This window comes from Lynx canadensis, chromosome X (genome assembly GCF_007474595.2).
Source record: "Lynx canadensis isolate LIC74 chromosome X, mLynCan4.pri.v2, whole genome shotgun sequence".
NCBI lineage: Eukaryota > Metazoa > Chordata > Mammalia > Carnivora > Felidae > Lynx > Lynx canadensis.
In genome coordinates, this window is record NC_044321.2 from 106,476,944 (window position 1) to 106,496,705 (window position 19,762).

A 19,762-nucleotide genomic window follows, 5' to 3' on the forward strand; every position below is an offset into this window, starting at 1 on the left:
TTTAATCCCAAGAATACTAATGGTTAGAGCTACCACGTACTGAGCTCTTACCGTATTCAGAAGGTTTGAATATGTTATCACATTTTATCCTCACAGCAGCCTCTGAAATAGGAATTCTTTTTATTTCCATTTTATAGATGAGAAAATGGAGGTTCAGAAAAAAGAAATGTCAGCAAATACCAATACTGGGATGTTAACTCAGGTCATACATTCATGACTTCAGTGCCCAACTCTTGATCGCTATGCATACAGTCTCTCGTTTTTCACCTACCTTTCTCTCAGGGAACTCAGGACTCCTGGTTTTTCTCCCCATGTGCCCATCAGAATCTCATCACTTAAAATATGCTTCCATTAGATCCTGACATTCTCCCCTGATCAAGTCTCTGAATTTCTGTAATGTCCATCCTTGATCTTTGCTTTGAGATTTCTGTATAAAATAGTTTATCTGGTTTTTTTTTCTTTTGAGAGAGAGAGAGAGAGAGAGAGAGAGAGAGAGAACAAGCGGGGGAGGGACAGAGACAGAGGGACAGAGTGTCCGAAGCAGGCTTTGAGCTGACAGCAGAGAGCCCGATGTAGGGCTCGAACTGACGAACTATGGATCACGACCTGAGCCGAAGTTGGATGCTTAACTGACTGAGCCACCCAGGCACACCTAAAACAGTTTATCTTTGAATGATTGTTTTGAGACTTCTGGGAAAATGAGCTTTTCTTGAGTGTTCATTATGAGTTAGGTACTTTGCTAATCAGCTAATCAGCTCATTTAATTTCCACACAAACCTATCATGTGGGTACTATTTTTATCAGATAAGGAATAAAGATTGTTTTGCAAATGAAAAAAAGTTTGAATTTGTTTTTTTTCCATCAGGTTGCCTGTTAACTTTATTTGTCCTAATCTCAAATTTAACTTGTTGGCTCCAGAGCTGAGCATGTGACCTCACTTCTTACTGATGTGCTATCATTGAGGAGGGTGACACACACTTGGGGTACATACTTGTGTTTCACCAGTTGCTCCGTCTGATTTTTTCAGGCTGTCATTTGCCTATAGGGTTTCGAGAAGGGAGGAAAGAAGTGAGGAGGCCAAAGTCATGCCATCTTGTGTCTTTTTGCTCCCATGATACACCTAACCGTCCTGGAGAAAAATAGCAAGAGGGATGACAAGGTAGGTGGGTGACAAAGGAGGACATGTTTCTTATCCCAGCTGGAAGTTCTTATTCTCACACCAACATGTCACTCAATTTCTTGCAGGTGTTAGGTAAGAGGCACTGAGATTTTTGTCAGGTGCCTATTATGTGCCAGCCTTCTTCATATGCTATCCACCCATCATTCATTCACGAATACCTGTTGAGCCTTGTTAATGTAAGGGATTGTAGATATTGGAGATGCACCATTGAACAAGCCAGGCAAAACATCTGCGATTGTAGAGCGTGTATTCCAGCGGGAGCCAAACAGAATCTTGCTTTCCTATCCCCCTGCCTCCAGCCCCAGCTCCAACCCCTGCATCTTTGCTTTCATTTATTTAATACGTTGGGGTTCCGAGTGAGAGTTCAATTGAAAAAAAGGACCTTGCTGCCTAGACAAAAGTGAAGTTTGAGAAAGACCACTCTAAACGAGTCAGATAATTGAAGCTAAAGTAGGTCTATCATTTAAACACAGTCCTTTAGATCTTTAGAAACTCCTTTTTTTGGAAGCAAAATGGGTGCTTGTTTTTCAGAGAACGTCATTCCAAGTCTGAATCAGTTCTGAGTAAAGGCTTTTGTCTCAGCAAGTAAAAGATTTGAACACTTTCATTGTCAGAACTGCAACAAAACCTCAAATAAATTATCATGTTGTATTTTAAAATTACCAAGTGAGGGGTAATTACAGCAACATTGCTCTGTCATTTCATTTTCATTGCAACTGAGTAAAGTAGCTGCTATGATTACCGCATTTAGCAGATAAGGAAACTAAAGCTTGGAGAGATTGAGTTACTTGCTGCCAGGAAGCAGCGGTAACAGCGTGTGCTTAGAGATGTGTCTGTGTTTCATCTACACAGCCCAGATGTGGAAGAGCTGGGATTTGATTCTCAGTGTTTAACTGCAAATCCCAGACATGTTTCACTTGAGTAGACACTCTCCTTTAAGACCGAATGCTCCTGTGTTTCTGCTCCCAACACTGCTAATGAAAGACGGTGTTGAAGAGACTTGACTAAAGCTTTGGCTAAGAAACAGGAAGAGCGGTGTTGATGCCACAGCATGTGTCTCAGCTGCACGTCGCTGGGGGTCATTTGGCCCGAGGTCCCTAGGATTGACCATGCCTGTGTTTGAAGGAAGGTCATCTTGCCTCCTGTCAGGTTCCAGGGATTGAATTTCAATCAGCTATGGAGGAAAGGACAGCCATTAATTAGTTCCCTTCCACGCCTTGAAAATTTCCTGTGATCCCTGCAAAGGCAATCCAGGTTCACGGAAGCGCAATGAAACCCTTCAAGAGAAGGGACATGGGGGCATATTGTGCTGCTGAGAAAAGCCAAGCAAGCAGTATGTATCCCACTGACTGTGTGCCAAGGTTTCAGCTTAGAAGCATGAAGCATACTACATTCTTCCTTATTTGCCCCTCAACTCTGGCTTCCTCAAACCCCAATCCCAGAGTCAGTGTACAGCTGAAATATTCAGCACGAAATGGATGCCCTCAACTGGCAGAACACAGCCAGGTCTTTGAGAGCAGATACAGTGAAATCCACCAGATGGTGATGTTTCCAAACAAGGTGATGTGGAGCGTGACTTGGAGCAGCCTGGGAGGTCTGAAGTGTTTACCAATGCCAAACTAAAAGAACGCTTCACATGTTGCTCCAAAGTCAAAGGGCATCTCTAAAAACTATGAAGACGATGGGTCTACGCAGAGGGAAAAAACAACTTAGGGCAGGCTGCTTGGGGCCAGAAATCAATCATTCCTCCTCTAGACAGACAAGGAACTCTTTAGCTTACCGGGGAATAAGCTTGCCCCCGCCCCCACTCCAAGGCCCCCAGGACTTTATGTCTTGGAGAAAGAGATACATGACTAAAAATCAAGGCTGATGTCAGACATTTCGGCAAGAAAGCAAGTTCCAACATACTGTCCTAAGATCAGCCCAGATGAGGCCCCATGTCCCACATGATCTATATCAGCGGTTGGCAAACTTTCAGCAAGGGCAGGCCACAGCTTTATTTAGCCCCTCTAATTTAAGGTTGTGCATGCCAGGAATACATTCGAGCATTTGAGGTCTCTTGACTCAACCCTTCACATATGTACAGTAAATATGATTTCTCAAGTGTTCGAGGACCTTCTTTTAAACTTCGGCTGCAAAGGCCTTTTGGCCACTTTTGTACTATTCCCTGCCTTGACTTTTCCTTGCAGAACCTCATCTTGGATGCTTTAATCTACCTTGACAGAACGTAGCACCCCACAGTCACCTCTCCCCCGGCCCTCGGCCTGTGCCCCTCTGCCTTGCAGTTTCCCTCAAGGATTAGAGGATTCGTTTCCAAATCGCAAGCGACCAGTACTGTTTCCCCTGGCCCTCCAGACCGTTCTCTCTCAGTTGTGGAACACGTGCAGTGTTCTTTCCTACACTTTCCCTGTAGGCCGCCTCGATTCCCGCTAGGAATGTTGTCCAGGCTGAGCACTCTAGTTCTACCAGAGACCACCGCAGCATCCTGGGTCCTCCCACACTCCTCCTCTTTCTCTTAGTTCTCTTCCCAGGCCAGTTCACCCATTCTCCATGCCACTGCTTAAATGTCACTGCTGCGGCAGGGATGTCTTGCCTGATTAGCTGGACCACAATAGATTTCCCTCCTAAATGCTCATAAGACCCTCTGTAGCAGTAACCACAACTCTCAGTTAAAAATTATTTAAATACGGTGTAATGTCTGTCTTCCATACTGGACTGTATGACCCTTGAGGACAGGGGAAGTATGCGTTTTGTTCACCGTTCTACCCCTACTAGGTACTAAAGTTTATAATCATAACATTTGCTAATAACAAGCACTTACATGCTGCAGACACCGTTCCATGTGCTCATGTGTGTGCTGTGCGTATATTGATTCAATTATTCCTCGCAACAATCTTATGAGGTGCTCCCTGTTATTACCACTATTTGAGAGGTGAGGAAATTGAAGCATTCAGAAGTTAAATAGCTTGCCTAAGGTCCGGTGGCTGGGATGTTATAGAGCTGGCATTTAAACTCAAATAATAAGGCTGCAGAGTCCACATTCTTTACTGTTACACTCTAGTGTCTGTCCCTGAGACTAATACATGAATGGAAATGAGTGAAATGAAATGCTCCACCTTAACATACTCCCAAGTTATGATCAAAAAGCACTGCTCTTCGCAGACCTCAGAAATGGCCTTTTGCGTTTGAAACTGGAAGCCATATGGAAGTAAGCACACGTTTGTTCCAATCTCTGTTTAGAGGGGTCCATCCAAGTAGAATTGTCCTCTGCCAGGCTTGCAAGAGAACCCTTTGGGCTCAGTGCACTTTATACCACACATTGAAAAATACATTTCTGAAAATCCAACAGAGATGTAGGAAGGCCTTATCTTTAAGACGAGGCAGAGAAAGGCTGAATAACTGTATTTATTGGGATTAAATTTAGTTGTGAGCAAGAGAAAAATCCTCAAATAACAGAAACTTATTTCTCTTTCTTGTTCAATAAATCCCAAGGTCATCAGTCCAGGACTGGGGCATGGTGTTTCATGGAGACAGGGGCTGTGGATGGAAATGTAAATCACGAAGCAAGAAATAAAAGACTGGCATGCAAGGCAGATGTCTGGGCTCGTTATACCGAATGGAAAGTCATCATCATAGAGGTGGTAACCAAAACCCTAGAAGCCGGAGTCCAAGTTCCTTCTTGTCACAAAGACAAACCATCCTCAACTTCTCAGAGTTATCTTATGGTCCAAGATGACAGAGCTCCAGCCACCATTTCCTGTTCTGAGTAGTAAGAAAGAGAAGAAAAGAAGAATGGCACGCCCTTTAATCTTTTTACCTTTAACGACACCTCCCAGAAGTTTCATGGTCACTTTTGCCTGTATCTCATTGACCAAATGGGCCAAATCTATCTGCAAGGGACGCTAGGAAATGTAGCCTTTATTTCAGATGGCCATGTGCCCAGCTTAAAACTGCAGTTTTACTGTTAAGGAATAAGAGGATGCCTGATATCATGCAATAAGTCATGGTCTCAACCACAAATACAATACTTTCTATACAAACAAAGACCCAAGGAGTCTAAAGGAGCAAAGGACACATATGGTGAAGGGATCAGGAAAAACTCGATGGACAAGTAGATGATTGAAATGGGTTTAAAACATGGGACGAATTTTGTTGGGGTAGATGTGTTGTAGGAAAGGAATTTTGGATAGAGAGAAGAGTAAGGGCAAAGGCATGGAGACTGAAACGAGCAGAATCAGTTGTTTTGTTTGTCGCTTAAGGTCCAAGCTGGGGAGCAGTGGAAGGTGAGGCTGTCATGGAAAGATGGGATACTTTGGGGAAGGCTTTAGATCAGTTGGAGCAAAGAGTCTGTGTTTAATTTGCTGGCCAAAGGGGAATAACTAAAGGCTTTTGTGCAGAGCAGTAATGTATTCTGAATGCCACTACAGCAATAGTGTTGCAACTTTTGAGCAGAGGAGGGATGGGATCTGAAGACTAGAGCAGCAAAAATATGGAATTTGGAATAGAGGAAGCAGAAATACAGTGAGGCTATTGTAATAGTCAAAGCAAATGGTAACATGAGCCTGAATCAAGCAGGAATCGTGGGGGTGCAGAGAAGGAAACACGTACAAGGGCAATGGAGAGAGGGAATCTCCTGAAATTTACTATTGATTGTGGAATGGAAGATGTGGGTGAAAGATAATGCTGAGATTTCAAATAAAATTGAGTGGAAGAAAATAGAACCATTCATCGATTAGAGCACACACAAAAAGAAGAGGTTGGGGGGGGCACAAAAGGAAGATGGTGAGGTCCGTTTGAAGCATGTTGAGTTTGAGGCACCTTTGGGATACCTGTATGAACATGTGTATCAGGAAGTAAGTGACAAGCATCTACAGCCCAGGAGAGAGGGCTGGACTTCAGCTACAGATTCAAAAGTCTTCGTCATGGAAGCAATTAACAGAAACCCTTGGAAGGATAAGATTTCAGAATTTGCAAGTATGAAGAGAGAAGAAACTAGGCCAATGTCATGAGGTTGCCAAAATAAGAGCGAGTTTGGAGAAGGAGAAGGAAGATGGATAATGTCAGGGGCTGTAGATAATGTGCAGGCTGTAGACCATGCATTAAGTGTTTGATGTGTGAGTGAAGGTGGGCAGCAGATAGGCTCACTTTTAAGAAAAGCATGGGCTGTCAGAACCAGAAGCACCCTTAGAAACTTCATCTAATCCCCACCTGAGTGGTATTAAGAACAAAATCTGGGGGCACCTGGGTGGTTCAGTCGGATAAGCGTCCAACTCTTGATTTTGGCTCAGGCCGTGATCTCACAGTTCGTGAGATTGAGCCCTGCATTGGGCTGCACGCTGAGTGTGGAGACTGCTTGGGATTCTCTCCGTCCGTCTCTCGTTCCGCCACCCCCCACTCACAATTGCATGCTCTCTCACTCTCTGTCTTAAAAAAAATTAATAAATAAACTTTAAAAACAAAAAGAACAAAATCTACGTCCACAGAGGAAAACCTAACTGCTTCTGCCCTGGGCTTTTACTAACCAAGGGAATAGCCTTTCCTTGACTCCCTAGGAACCCATGTGAACAGGACTTGAAAAACTATCCTCAATCCCATTTAACAATGTAGGAAATATTTCCAAAGATTCAAAGTCTCATATCAGGGAATGAATTGTCAGTCTTTTCCGTGGTGATACAATATCCCCTGTGGGGACACCTATAGAGAAACATGTTCCAATTACTAATTTGGGACCAGAAAACATTATAGTCAGACAGAATTTTTGGAGCCCTAGCATCCTTGAAAACTAGAAAGTGGGCCCAGCTCACTCAATACAACTTACCACAAGGCTTACTCAGATCCATCCTCAGATATCAGTGAGGCAGTCAAGGATGGAAACGTCTGTGGGTTTCCAGAAAACACTTCCATCTAGTTCATGGTGAAGGACCTAGACAGCAGACAAGAGCTTTGTTCTTTACATATGTTTCTTGTAGAGAGCAGACTGAGGGTTGATGGGGCAGTGGGGGGGGGGATGAAATGGGTGATGGGCATTGAGGAGAGCACTTGTTGGGATGAGCACTGGGTGTTGTATGTAAGCCATGAACCATGGGAATCTACCCCCAAAACCAAGAATGCACTGTACACGCTGTGTGTTAGCTAACTTGACAATAAATTATGTGTACATATAAAAGAGAAATTGCAAAGAAAGAATCAGACCTCAAGGCCCAGCAGACCCTGATAAAAGGCCATGTGTGCTCTTACAGGGTGAAATAAGGGCCACACACAAAGAGCAATGTAATTCTTTTTTTAATTCAGAAGATTTCCACTCACCTGATTTTCTTTTATAATTTAGAAGGGTAAACATAAAACTTCTATCCAATAAGTTAAAAAACAACAAAAAGCATACCTTAAGTGACCCCAAACAGAACCTCTGTACCCATTAAACAATAACATCCTGTTGGCCCCTCACGTCAGCCCTGTTAACCTCTAATCTGCTTTCCATCTCTGTAAATTTGCCCATGCTAGATATTTCATATAAATGGCATCACATATTACGGGGCCTTTTGTGTCTAGGTTATTTCATCCAGCATAATGTTTTCAAGGTTCAGATGAGGGGAAGTAAGTGAAATGTGGTATGGGAGTAGGGGGTCACGGAGTGAGAGAAAGGACACACAAGACCTTTGTGTCCTTTGATAAAAAGAGAGAGATGGAGACAGATTTTACTAAACAAAGACAGGCAAAGAGGAGACTGGAGAGAATTCCATCTTGGAGTTGTGGGAGGATCTGCAGAGTGGGTGGCTCAAGATAAGTGCTAGTCCCAGAGTTAGCAAAGATGTGTCAGAGTAATCACCTGACCTCTGAAATACAACATTTCAGGAACCATCCTGTCCCCACTGGGAGCATATTACTCTACTTAGTCTCAAACTGAAGGTTTATATTTGAAATAAAGCTGCATTTACCCATGGAATGCCGAAAGTTTCACATATTTATGGAAGAATGACTTAGACCGTAGAAATCTCCTTTAGAATCTTAGAGGTGTTCGGGCGCCTGGGAGGTTCAGTCAGTTCAGCGACTGACTCTTGATTTTGGCTCAGGTCATGATCTCCCGGTTTGTGGGTTTGAGCCCCACGTTGGGCTCTGTGTGGAGCGTGCTTGGGAGTCTGTCACCCTCTCTCTCTGCCCCTACCCCACTGGCTCTCTATTTCTCTCTCTTTCTTAAAAATAAATAAATAAATAAATAAATAAATAATTTAAAAAGTTCTAGAATCTTAGAGGTGTCAATTTCTAGATTTAGTCTCGAGAGAGAGAGACAGAGAGCGAGGGAGAGGGGCAGAGAGAGACAGATTATCATAAGCCGGCTCCCCATGCCCAGCACAGAGCCCAACTTGGGGCTCGATCTCACAACCCTGAGATCATGACCTGAACCAAAATCAAGAGTTGGATGCTTAACCAACTGAGCCACTCAGGCGCCCCTCTAGCTTTAATCTTAAATTATGTTTTCCTGAAAAGTTGATTCCCTAAAACAATAATGAGATACCCCTACACACCTATTACAGTGGCTAATATTCAAAACACTGACAGCACCAAATGCTGGTGAGGATGTGGAGCAACAGGAACTCTCATTCACTGCTGATAGGAATGCAGAATTGTACAAGCCACTGTGGAAGATAGTCTGTATTTTTTTTTTCAAACAAAACATACTTTTACCATACTGTCCAGCAATTGCATGCCATGGTATTTACCTCGACGAGTCGAAAAGCTCCATCCGCACAAAAGCCTACACACAAATGTTTACAGCAGCTGTATTTATAACTATCCAAACTGGGAAGTAACCAAGATATCCTTTCATAGGTGAATGGATAAACACACTGTGGCACATTCAAACAATAGAATATTATTCAGCACAAATTAGAAATGAGCTATTAAGCTACAAAAAGGCGTGGAGGAAACTTAAACACATTGCTACATGAAAGAAGCCAATTTGGAAAGGCTACATACTGTATGATTCCAGCCATATGATATTCTGGAAAAGGAAAGACTACAGAAACAATAAAAATGGCATTTGTTGCCAGGGTTCGGGGGGGGGGGGGGGGGGGGATAAATAGGTGGAACACAGGGGATTTTTAGGGCAGTGAAATTATTTCTTATGATACCCTAATGGTGGACATATGACATTACCCATTTCTTCAAACCTATAAGATTGTGCAACACATAGTGAGCCCTAATATAAACTGTAGACTTTGGTTAATAATATAGTGCTCTTGGTTCATCATTGGTAACAAATGCAACATACTCACATAAGCCGTTAATAATAGGGAAAGCTGGGGGGGGTAGTGGAGAGAGTGAGTACATGGGAACTCTGTACTTTCTGTTCAATTTTTCTATAAACCTAAAAGTATCAATCTATTAATGTAAATTAATTAATTTACATTAATTAATTAACTTACATTAATCTAAGTCTATTAATGTAAAAAGAAAGGTAAATGAAAAGGCCATTCACCCCTCCCAAAAATTTACTTCCCCTTTACATATTTTGTGGTTGTTGCTATTTATTATCTCTACAAGGATACTACCTCGACCAAAAGTCTGGATTTGATTTGTGAAAAACTACCTACCACAAGGACACAAATTTTGATTTTCAGTTCAACCTTTAGGAATTATGAGGTAGCTTCAGTCTCTCCAAGGGCAAAGACCATCTAAAATTCTTGGAATGGCACCCAGACTTTCATCTTGCTTCACAGCTTGTCAATTCTTCCATCAAGTAGTCAGAGGTGTGGGTCTGAATGGGATCTTTATAGCAACCCCTCTTATGAGGGTTTATTGTCTTGACTGGAAGCTTGTCCCTGGAGCGATGGGATTCTTTCACACTTGCTAACTGTATTTGTTTCTGAGGGCTGCCCTGACAAATTACCACAAACTGTGTGGCTTAAAACAACAGAAATTGATTCTCTCTTAGTTCTGGAGGCCAGCAATCTGAAATCAATGTGTCAGCGTGGCTTATCCTCCCCTGAGTCTCTGGGTAGAATCCTTCTTTGACTCTTCCTAGCTTCTGGTGGTGGCCACCAATCCTTGGTGTCCTTGAAATAAAGCTGCATCATCTGAACTCTGCCTCTGTCATCTCATGGCAGGCTCTTCTCCTCTTAAAAGGACACTAGTCATATTGGACTAAGGGCCTACCCTACTCCTATGACCTCATCTTAAGTTGATTACATGAGCAACAACCCTATTTCCAAATAGGGCCACATTCTGAGATACCGGGGGTAGGACTTCAATATATCTTTATGGGAAACACAGTTTAACTCATAACACTAACAGAATCATGAGGTCAAGTTGTGAACAGGTTTTGGCCTTTGGCCTGAAGCAAAGCCTCCTTCGGAAATGACACCTTTTACTTAGAATAGCCCTAGACTCTAGATAGACCAAAACTCAACTGTCACTATCATGTCCAGTCATGCTTCCTCAGACATGAGGCTGAACATTCATTCAGAGATTCCGCCTAGGCCAGGAGCTCTGAAGAGGCTCTTCTTCTCAGCTTCACTGGGCAGGACTATACAGCTCCTTCAGGCCATAGAGACTGACAGGTCACACCACATAGGTAGCACCATCCGAAACAGGCCTCTAACTCTCTAAATTATTTACAGCCTTTGTTCTGAACGTCCTACCCTAGACATTCTTCTCCACTTGTTTCTGGTTCTTTCAGCTTCTGATCTCATGGTGGCTCTCACTGATTATGGTGATACTTGTCACCATTACTCTGGCTTTGACCAATATTTTTCCCCCGGTGTCCCAATTTGAACTTACCAAAGACCATATTGTCATCACGCATGGTGGGCCAATTCTCTACAATGTCCATCCATACACTGACACAGTCATCCACAGACAGTGCTCCCAATGCACCATAACACCTTCATGAATCAGAGCCAAACATCAAGCCATGACCTCTAAGGTTCTAGGCCACCCCTCACGCTGCCATGAGAAAGTTGACCTTCTGTGACCCAGACAGGACCATCCTTTTTCCCACTGGGAACACATTTGTACACTTATTTTTAAAACTGAAAGTATGGGGCACCTGGGTGGCTCAGTCGGTTAAGTGTCTGACTTGGGCACAGGTCATGATCTCATGGTTCGTGAGTTTGAGCCCTGTGTTGGGCTCTGTACTGACAGCTCAGAGCCTCGAGCCTGCTTCAGATTCTGTGTCTCCCTCTCTCTTTGTCCATCCCTGGCTGATACGCACTCTCTCTCTCTCTCTCTCTCAAAAATAAATAAACTTAAAAAAATAAAACTGAAAGTATATTTTTGAAATAAAGATTTAGTTGCCCACGGAACTCTGAAGGTTTTACATAGTTATGAAGGAATATCTTAAGACATAGACATGTCCTTCACAAGCAGTCTTCTGCCCTCATACCTGCCCTGGAACAACCCAAGAAAGATTGCCAATAGCCTCCTAATTACTGCATTCAATTGATTTTTTTTTAGCCTTCACCCCTCTTGAATTCACAGTGCCTTTTGACACTATTGACCACTCCCCAGTTCTGAAAAATCTGCTCTCTTGACTTAAGAGATGTAATCGCTGCTGTTTTCTCCAACTTCAGTGATCACTCCTCACAGTCGCCTTGGCTCTCTCCTCTTCCTCAGACCAGGCTCTCTCCTTGACTTTGTCCTTGTGCTACACCCTCTGTGGCTAATCCCATTTATTATCACTGTTCCAGTTTTACATTAATGATTACCAAATCTGTATCTCCTGCCCCAGCTTGTTTTCTGAGCTTCAGACCTGTGTTTCCAATCACTGACTGGACACCTCTACTAGGATAATTTACAGGCACCCTCAAATCGACATGCCCGACCAAACCTCACTCACAGCTTGTATTGCCCACCTCAGTGAAGGTACCAGCAGCCTCAATTTGGCCCCCTCTGACACTCCTTACAGCAAATCTACAAGTTCTGCTTCTCTTAATTGACCCTTTCTCTCTTTGGGCTCAATACCTTCACCCTAGTTTCAGCCTTTATTATGCTTGGTCTGGGCTTTTTAATAGCCTCTTGCGTGGTTTGTCTCTCACTCTGAACCATTCTCCCCCTGACATTCAGAATGAAAATGCCACAGCACGAAACTCTGCTGTTGTTTCCTTAGCGAGGCATTCAAGAGGTGGCCTTTTGCACTCTGAACCTCATCTTTTGATTTCTATACCTCCTCCCCAAAGCTTCAGTCATATCAAACTACTTATAGAATCCCAACGTGTATTATTTTTTATGCCTTTACCTAAACTTCTCTCTCTCTCTGCCTGGAAGGCTTCCCCTTCTCCATCCCTGACTACTTAGAAAAAGCTCAGGGCCAGATCCGCTGTCCGAAGATGAGATCAGAAAGGTGACCTGTGTGAGAGCTGAGCCCTGCGGGAAGTTCCAGCGGACGTTCTGTTGGGCAATCGCTCCCTTCGCATCTGGGCCCTGGAGCACTACAGCACAGTGACCCTGGATCCCTGCCAGAGGCTGCAGGGCAAAGACAACGTCTGTGGTGGACCCTTCCGGATGTGTGTCAGCTCCGGGTGAGGCTTTGAGGCTGCCAACTTCTCAGGCTGGATCTCCTGTTGGCAGACTGACAGTTTCTCCACGCCCTGGGTGCCAGCATTGTGAAGGTTTCTGCCACGGGCTTCCAGTTTTCCCCAGTTCCACACAACAGCTAGACCTACCTTTGTGTCAGGGCCCGACTCAAAAGCAGATGGGCCAATGGGACTGTTATCCCCCTTGGCTTTTGGGCTGCCTTGTGGCTGGCCCATGGTATTTAATCTGCAAGGGGCCTCTTTCTCTAACTTATAAGATGGCTCCCCTCTCTCTTGTCCCTCTTCCTCTCCCTTCCTCCCTCCCTCCCCCCCCCTTTCTCTGTCTGTCTCAGCATTGATTCCAGCAACCAATATTTACTGTCTGAGAACTATACACAAAGCACTCTACTAAATACCAAGAACACAGGAATGTACAACACACACACACACACACACACATACACACACACACAAAATCACTGCCTTCGAGCTTACAGTCAGTGTGGGAGACAGATATTAAATACAAAGAAAGACATACAAAGATTTCCTTACTACCAGTAGTGAAGGAAAGAGTACACTGAAGGGAGAGCACAGGTTCCATGAAGGAACCTTTGCCAGCCCGATAGGTTGGAGAAACGAAGTTCCTCAAATGATACAAAGCATTTGCCTTTTAAGGCAATTAAGTTTTAAGTTTGTGTTCTCTATTTGTATGAGATCTGAATACATTAAAGCTATGAACCTCTTGTCTATCATATTTGTCACAATCATTTTCCAAGTTCAGTAAATCTGAAAACCTGATACACTTGAATATGACAGGCCAGTTGTGTGGATGTCCCCCCATCCGAGTTTGTCTAATGTTTCCTCATACTTAGCTTCCATTTATGCATTTGGGTCACAGTTATCACACAAGGGGACACATGATTTCAATGTCTTCTCTTATTGGTCATGTTCACCTTGATCACTCGGTGAAGGTGTTTCTGCCAAGGCTTTTCCACCATGAAGTCACTCCTTACCCCTTTGTCTTGCTATCTTGTGGACCCCTTCCTCGCCCCGCATGGATGCCAACACCCCACACCAGGAATGGATGACGTCCTCACCGTTTGGGCTCCGACACCCCACGCCAAGCCTTCCCTCCATGTGGATGCCCGCTCTTACCCTGCTTTGGCCCTGACACTGGGTTTTCCCCCTTCATAGATTTCCTTGGCACCCATTTGCATCCAGCATCCCATGGCAGGTGCCCAGCTCACGGATGGACGCCCTCCGTCTGGGCCCAGACGCCTCACGCGGCGTCCTTCCCCTGCCTGGACCCCGCCCACCCTGCTCAGACAGACTGACACTCTACCTCTGCTTGGCGTCTGACTGCACAGATGCTGGGCTCCGCGGGGACAGTCTTCTTGCCGTTCTCTGGCTCTGCATCCTCACTCTAAGCCGCCTCGACACACCTCGCTCCATCCGTTTTAATGGCATGGGGACTGAATTGCTCAGGAAGGGAGGCAAAAGGAAGGAAAGAGAAGTAGAGTTCTACCCACTTAACAACTCTTCCCACTCTGTTATCCTCAGAGCCTAAAGGCACTGTCACCTCTCACCCTCCACCTTTTTAAAGGGTTCACTTAGATGGCACCTCTTCACGAGGCATTTTCTTATCAATCCATCCAACCACATGTGATCTTCCTCTTTACTTAGAACCTTCTGAACTCCCACAAACACTTTCATTCATTCAAAAAAGCACTTATGGGGCCCCAACCCTGGTGCCAGGCACTGTGATGGACGTGGAAGATACTTTGGCTAGTGAGAGCCCCACGCCATGGAGTTTACGGTGTAGTTAAGAACCCAGGCAAGTGAAAGGGAAATAGATGCTAAGCACTCTGATGACAGAAATGCAGTCTGTGGCGCATGAAGGGGGAGCAGAGAAGTGAAGACTGAAGAGGTAGGCGAGGCCCGATCACATACGGCCTTTTCAGCTACTCATCCCACATACACTGACCTGGGATTTCTTAAGTGCGGCCATGGTTCTGGGCACTGGGAATCCAGTTATCTGAAACATAAAACGAAACGAGTGAATTGTATAGGATATCACTTGGTTTTAAGCACTAGGGAGAAAAAGAAAGCAGGGAAGGAGATAGTGTGAGTGTGGAGCCGGGGAAATGAGCAGGTGGCACGTGGTTACAACTTAAGTAGGGCGAGCAGGATAGGCCTCACTGATAAGAAGGTATTTTGCTTCCTTTATTGAAGTAAGTGCAGGACTAAGCCATGCTTATATGGGAGGCGGGCATTTCCACCAGAGGGAAGAGCAAGCATAAAAGCCATGAGGCAGAAGTGAGAAAGAACAAGGCTACCATGTTGGAACAGAGCAAGGACAGGCAGGGGGAAACAGGGCAGCAACTCTTAGGAAGCCAGGACCCTTGAGGCTTTGTAGGCCAACAATAAGTCTCTGGATTTTAGTTCATTCTGAATAGTCATTGGAGAGTTTGGAGGAGAGTGGCGAGCTCTGGCTTCTATTTTGCAAGAACCGGAAGAGCAGCTGTGTCGAGAATAGACCATGGACGTGGGGGCGGGGGGTGTGTGGATGGAGGCAAGGAGACCGGTTGGGAGTCTATTGCAGTAATCGAGGTGAGAAGTGATGGTCGCTTTCTGCTCTGGAGGGAATACAGAAGGTGGTTTTTCTTTCTCTGTTCCTCTTTCCTACATGGGTTCATAACCTGCTTTCCACAGATGGGCTTCAAGAATCCTCTGGCCTATATCAAAATTTTCCATATATGTATATATGTATGTCTGTGCATTTATCTAGATAGAGAGCCCATTGCGTTTACACTTCCAAAAGAATTCGACACCTTAAAAAAAAAAGTTTAGGGTAGCACCTGGGTGGCTCAGTTGGTTAAACATGTCTGACTCTTGGTTTTGGCTCCCGTCATGATCTCACGGTTCATGGGATTGAGGCCTGAGTCAAGCTCCATGCTGACAGCACGGAGCCTGCATGGGAATCTCTCTCTCTGTCTCTCTGTCTCTCTCTCTCTCTCCTTCTGCCCTTCCCCTGCTCGTGCGTGCACTCTCTCTCTCTCTCTCTCTGGCTCTCTCTCAAAATAAATAAATAAACTTAAAAAGAACTTTAGGAGGTGCGCCTAGGTGGCTCAGTCAGTTAAGCATCCAACTTCCCCTCAGGTCATGATCTTGTGGTTCGTGAGTTCAAGCCCCACATTGGGCTCTGTGCTGACAGCTCAGAGCCTGGAGCCTACTTCAGATCTGTGTCTCCCTCTCTCTCTGCCCCTCCCCTGCTCATGCTCTGTCTCTCTCTCCCTTTCAAAAATAAAGAAACATTAAAAAATTAAAAAAAAAGAACTTTGGGAATGATGGCATTAAATGATACTCACAAATATGAAAAACAAATAGCAATAATGAATCTGATAATAATAATTCATGTTGTGAGAGCTCAGCTGGTTCCTTAATGTCACTTAAGTGATGCTTTTCACACTTTACTCCCATTAAAAGTTCAGGGGTAGGAGAAGTTTGAGGGCAAAAATACTCACAAAACGATATTTGGGGTTGATTCTTTCATTTATAGATGCTTCTCAAGGCATATTAGATATTCATCTAGGCAGGGTAGAACAGAAAGAGCATGAAATCAGGAGGCCCAAGGTCTAGTTCCATCTCTGCCTAAAATAAATAAGTCAAGGAGATGAAAAGCACAACATAGGGAAGATAGTCAATGATCCTGCAACACTTATGGTGGTGACTACACCTCTGGAGAGCACTGAGTAATGTATAGAATTGTTGAATCACTATGCTGTAAACCACCTAACCATCTCTAAGCCTCAGTTTACTCATCTGTAAATAGAGATAATAATATCTCTCAACGTTTTTTAAGGGTCAAAATGGTAACCAACATATTTAAATGCATTTTGTACATATCTAAACTACAAACCTCATGTTGAAAATGAGAAATAGCTAAATTTTCAAAAGTATGGCATTTCCTCCTTTGAAACAAATTGAGAGGAAGGGTCACCAGGGCAAACGCCTGGAAGCAATATGAAGTGGACAGAGAATTCATAATTAGCAATTGATTCAGTGTGTTTTGCTGTAAACAAGCTCCTGGAGATATTTTGAAAAGCTGCAGCTCTAAATCTCTAGGCACTGAGCTAAGCCAAATAGGGAGGGGCTCTCCTTGGGTGGATGATGAAATCCAGGATGTCTTTCTTGGCCCCCATCACCCATTTCCACCCCCACACACCATCACTGCCCCAGGGTCCCCTGCCGGCAGTCAGAAAGTAACTTGCTCTGCAGAAATGTGGGAACGTGGAACAGCCTGAGGGCAGAAAGGGGCTGAGAGAAGACAACTAACCATTCCTGCTAATTTCCCCTCCCTTTGCCTCTTGCCCCAAAGAAGTCATGTCTCCCCCTGGCTCTCTCCCTCCCTGTCAACTTCCCTTCCACCAGGGAGGTTTGCAGTTTCTTAAGAACTCTTGAAGACCCCTAATTTTTCCAGACCCCAGTGAAGGAATTTTTCATGGTGTCATTCTAGGCACTGCGACAAGCATTGGAAGCAATACTTTCTCCGCACAGTGAAAATCCAGCCCGATATTTGCTTGCCGGTCTTCCTGCTCTGATGATCAGCCTTGGTGACAGAAAACAGAGCTACAAGTATTGAAAGTTCTAGTCAAACCATTTCTCAGAATCATGAGTCACTAGGGTGGTTGGCTTGGCTAATGAATAAATGTTGAAGCATTGGCTTCTTGTTGAATCCTTGTGGTTGATAATTCTTCAAAAACAGATAATCCTAAATAGTCCATATATCAAATATCATTGAGATTGTGGCGTAGTACAGTGGGGCTCAATGCAGGGTGCACGCTGGAACCTCCTGAGGGAGGGGATTATTGGAACCAACCAGGACCCAACCCCAGAGAGTATGATTCATTTGGTCAGAAGGTGAGGGATGGGTGGAGTGGGCAGGGCATTAATGTCTTCTAAAAACTCCCCAGGTAAAATAGTCTAGCAGGTCCTTAAATGATCAAACACAGAGTTACCATATGACCCAGCAATTCCCCTCTTGGACACATAGGCAAGAGAAGTGAAAACATACATCCACACAAACACTTGTACATGAATGGTTTATAGCTGTATTATTCATAATAGCCAAAAGGTGGAAACCAGCCAGATGTCTATCGATGGATGAAGAGGTAAACAAACTGGTATATTCATACAACGAAATATTATTTGGCCATAAAAAACGGAATGAAGGACAGACACACGCTACAATTTGGCTGAACTGTGAAAACATGCTGCTCAGTGCAAGGAGCCACGTGAGTTATTTTTGTGCACAGTATAAGAAAGTGGTCTAGTTGCATGCTTTTGCATACGGCTGCCCAGTTTTCCCAACACCACTCATTGAAAAGACCGTGTTTTCCACATTGTAGATTCTTGCTTCCTTGGTCATAGATTAAGTCCAAATATTATATGATTCCTTTCATATGAAAGACAGGAAGAGGAAAATCTATAAAGACAGCAGGTAGATTACTGGTTGCTTAGGGCTGGGGGTGGGGAATGGGGGGGATAGCAGGGTGATAGCTAATGGGTATGGGATTTATTTAAAAAATTATTATTGAAGTATAATTGGCATACAATGATACATTAGTAATTACATTACATATAATGTAATATTAGTTATATTAGTATATTATTAGTACAGCATAGTGATTCAACAATTCTATACATTACTCAGTGCTCTCCAGAAGTGTAGTCACCACCCTAAGTGTTGCAGGATCATTGACTATCTTCCCTATGTTGTGCTTTTCATCTCCTTGACTTATTTATTTTATAACTGGAAGTTTGTGCGTCTTGATCCCCTTCACCTATTTCACCCATCCTGCCAACCACCTCCCTTCTGGCAACTACCAGTTTGCTCTCTGTATTTAATAATCTTTTTGGGTTTTTGTGTATTTGTTCACTTATTTGGTTTTTTAGATTCCACATATAAGTGAAATCATACAGCATTTGTCTTTCTCTGTCTGACTTATTTCACTTAGCACAATACCCTCTAGGTCCATCTATGCTGTCGCAAAAAGCAAGAGCTCATTCTTTTTCACAGCTGAGTAATATTGGTGTGTGTGTGTGTGTGTGTGTGTGTGTGTATGCATGCACGTACACCACACCTTTTTATGCATTCATCTAACAATGGGCACTTGGATTGCTTCCATATCTTGGCTATTATAAATAATGCTGCAGTAAACATAGGGGTGCATGTATGTTTTTCTTTTTTTAAGTTTATTTGCTTATTCTTGTGTATGAGAGAGAGAGAGGAAGAGGCAGAGAGAGGCAGAGAGAGGCAGAGAATCCCAAACAGGCTCCGCGCTGCCAGTGCAAAACTTGACACAGGGCTCAATCTCATGAACCCTGAAATCATGACCTGAACCGAAACCAAGAGTTGGATGCTCAACCAACTGAACCACACAGGAACACCATGTATCTTTTTCAATTAGTGTTTTTGTTTTCTCTGGGTAAATATCCAGTAGTGGAATTACTGCATCATGTGGAATTTCTGTTTTTATTTGTTTGAGGAAACTCCATACTGTTTTTTGTTTTTTTTTTTACAATCGTTGCACTAATTTGCATTCCCAGCAACACTGCACTGCGGTTCCCTTTTCTCCACATCCTCACCAACACTTCTGATTCTTTGTATATTTGATATCAGCCATCCTGACAGATGTGAGATGGCGTCTCATGGTTTTGATCTGCATTTCCTTGCGTCTTTTCATAGGTCTGTTGGCCTTCTGTATGTCTTTGGGAAAATGTCTATTCAGATCCTTTGCCCATTTTTTAAATCAAATTGGTTGTTTTTGGTGTTGAGTTTTACAAGTTCTTCATATATTTTGGATGTTAACCCTTTATCAGGTATATCATCTGTATCTTCTTCCATTCACTTGATTGTGGTTTTATTTTGTTGATGGGTTTCTTCGCTGTGCAAAAGCTTCTTATTTTGGTGTGGTCCCAATACTTTCGTTTCCTTTGCCCTGAGGAGGCATATCCATAAATATGTTGCTAAGGCCTATGACCAAGAGATGGCTGCCTGTGTTTTCTTTCA

At 43.7% G+C, this 19,762-nt stretch overlaps 1 long non-coding RNA gene across 1 annotated transcript; it reads right to left on the minus strand.

Annotated features, from left to right (window-relative positions):
• Nucleotides 1-4,569: 4,569 nt before the first annotated feature.
• Nucleotides 4,570-14,774, minus strand: LOC115507485. Its single transcript, XR_003966664.1, has 3 exons — nucleotides 14,033-14,774; nucleotides 6,999-7,103; nucleotides 4,570-4,942 (listed from the first exon to the last, which is right to left on the minus strand). It is a non-coding gene; the product is annotated as an uncharacterized LOC115507485 (long non-coding RNA).
• Nucleotides 14,775-19,762: the final 4,988 nt, after the last annotated feature.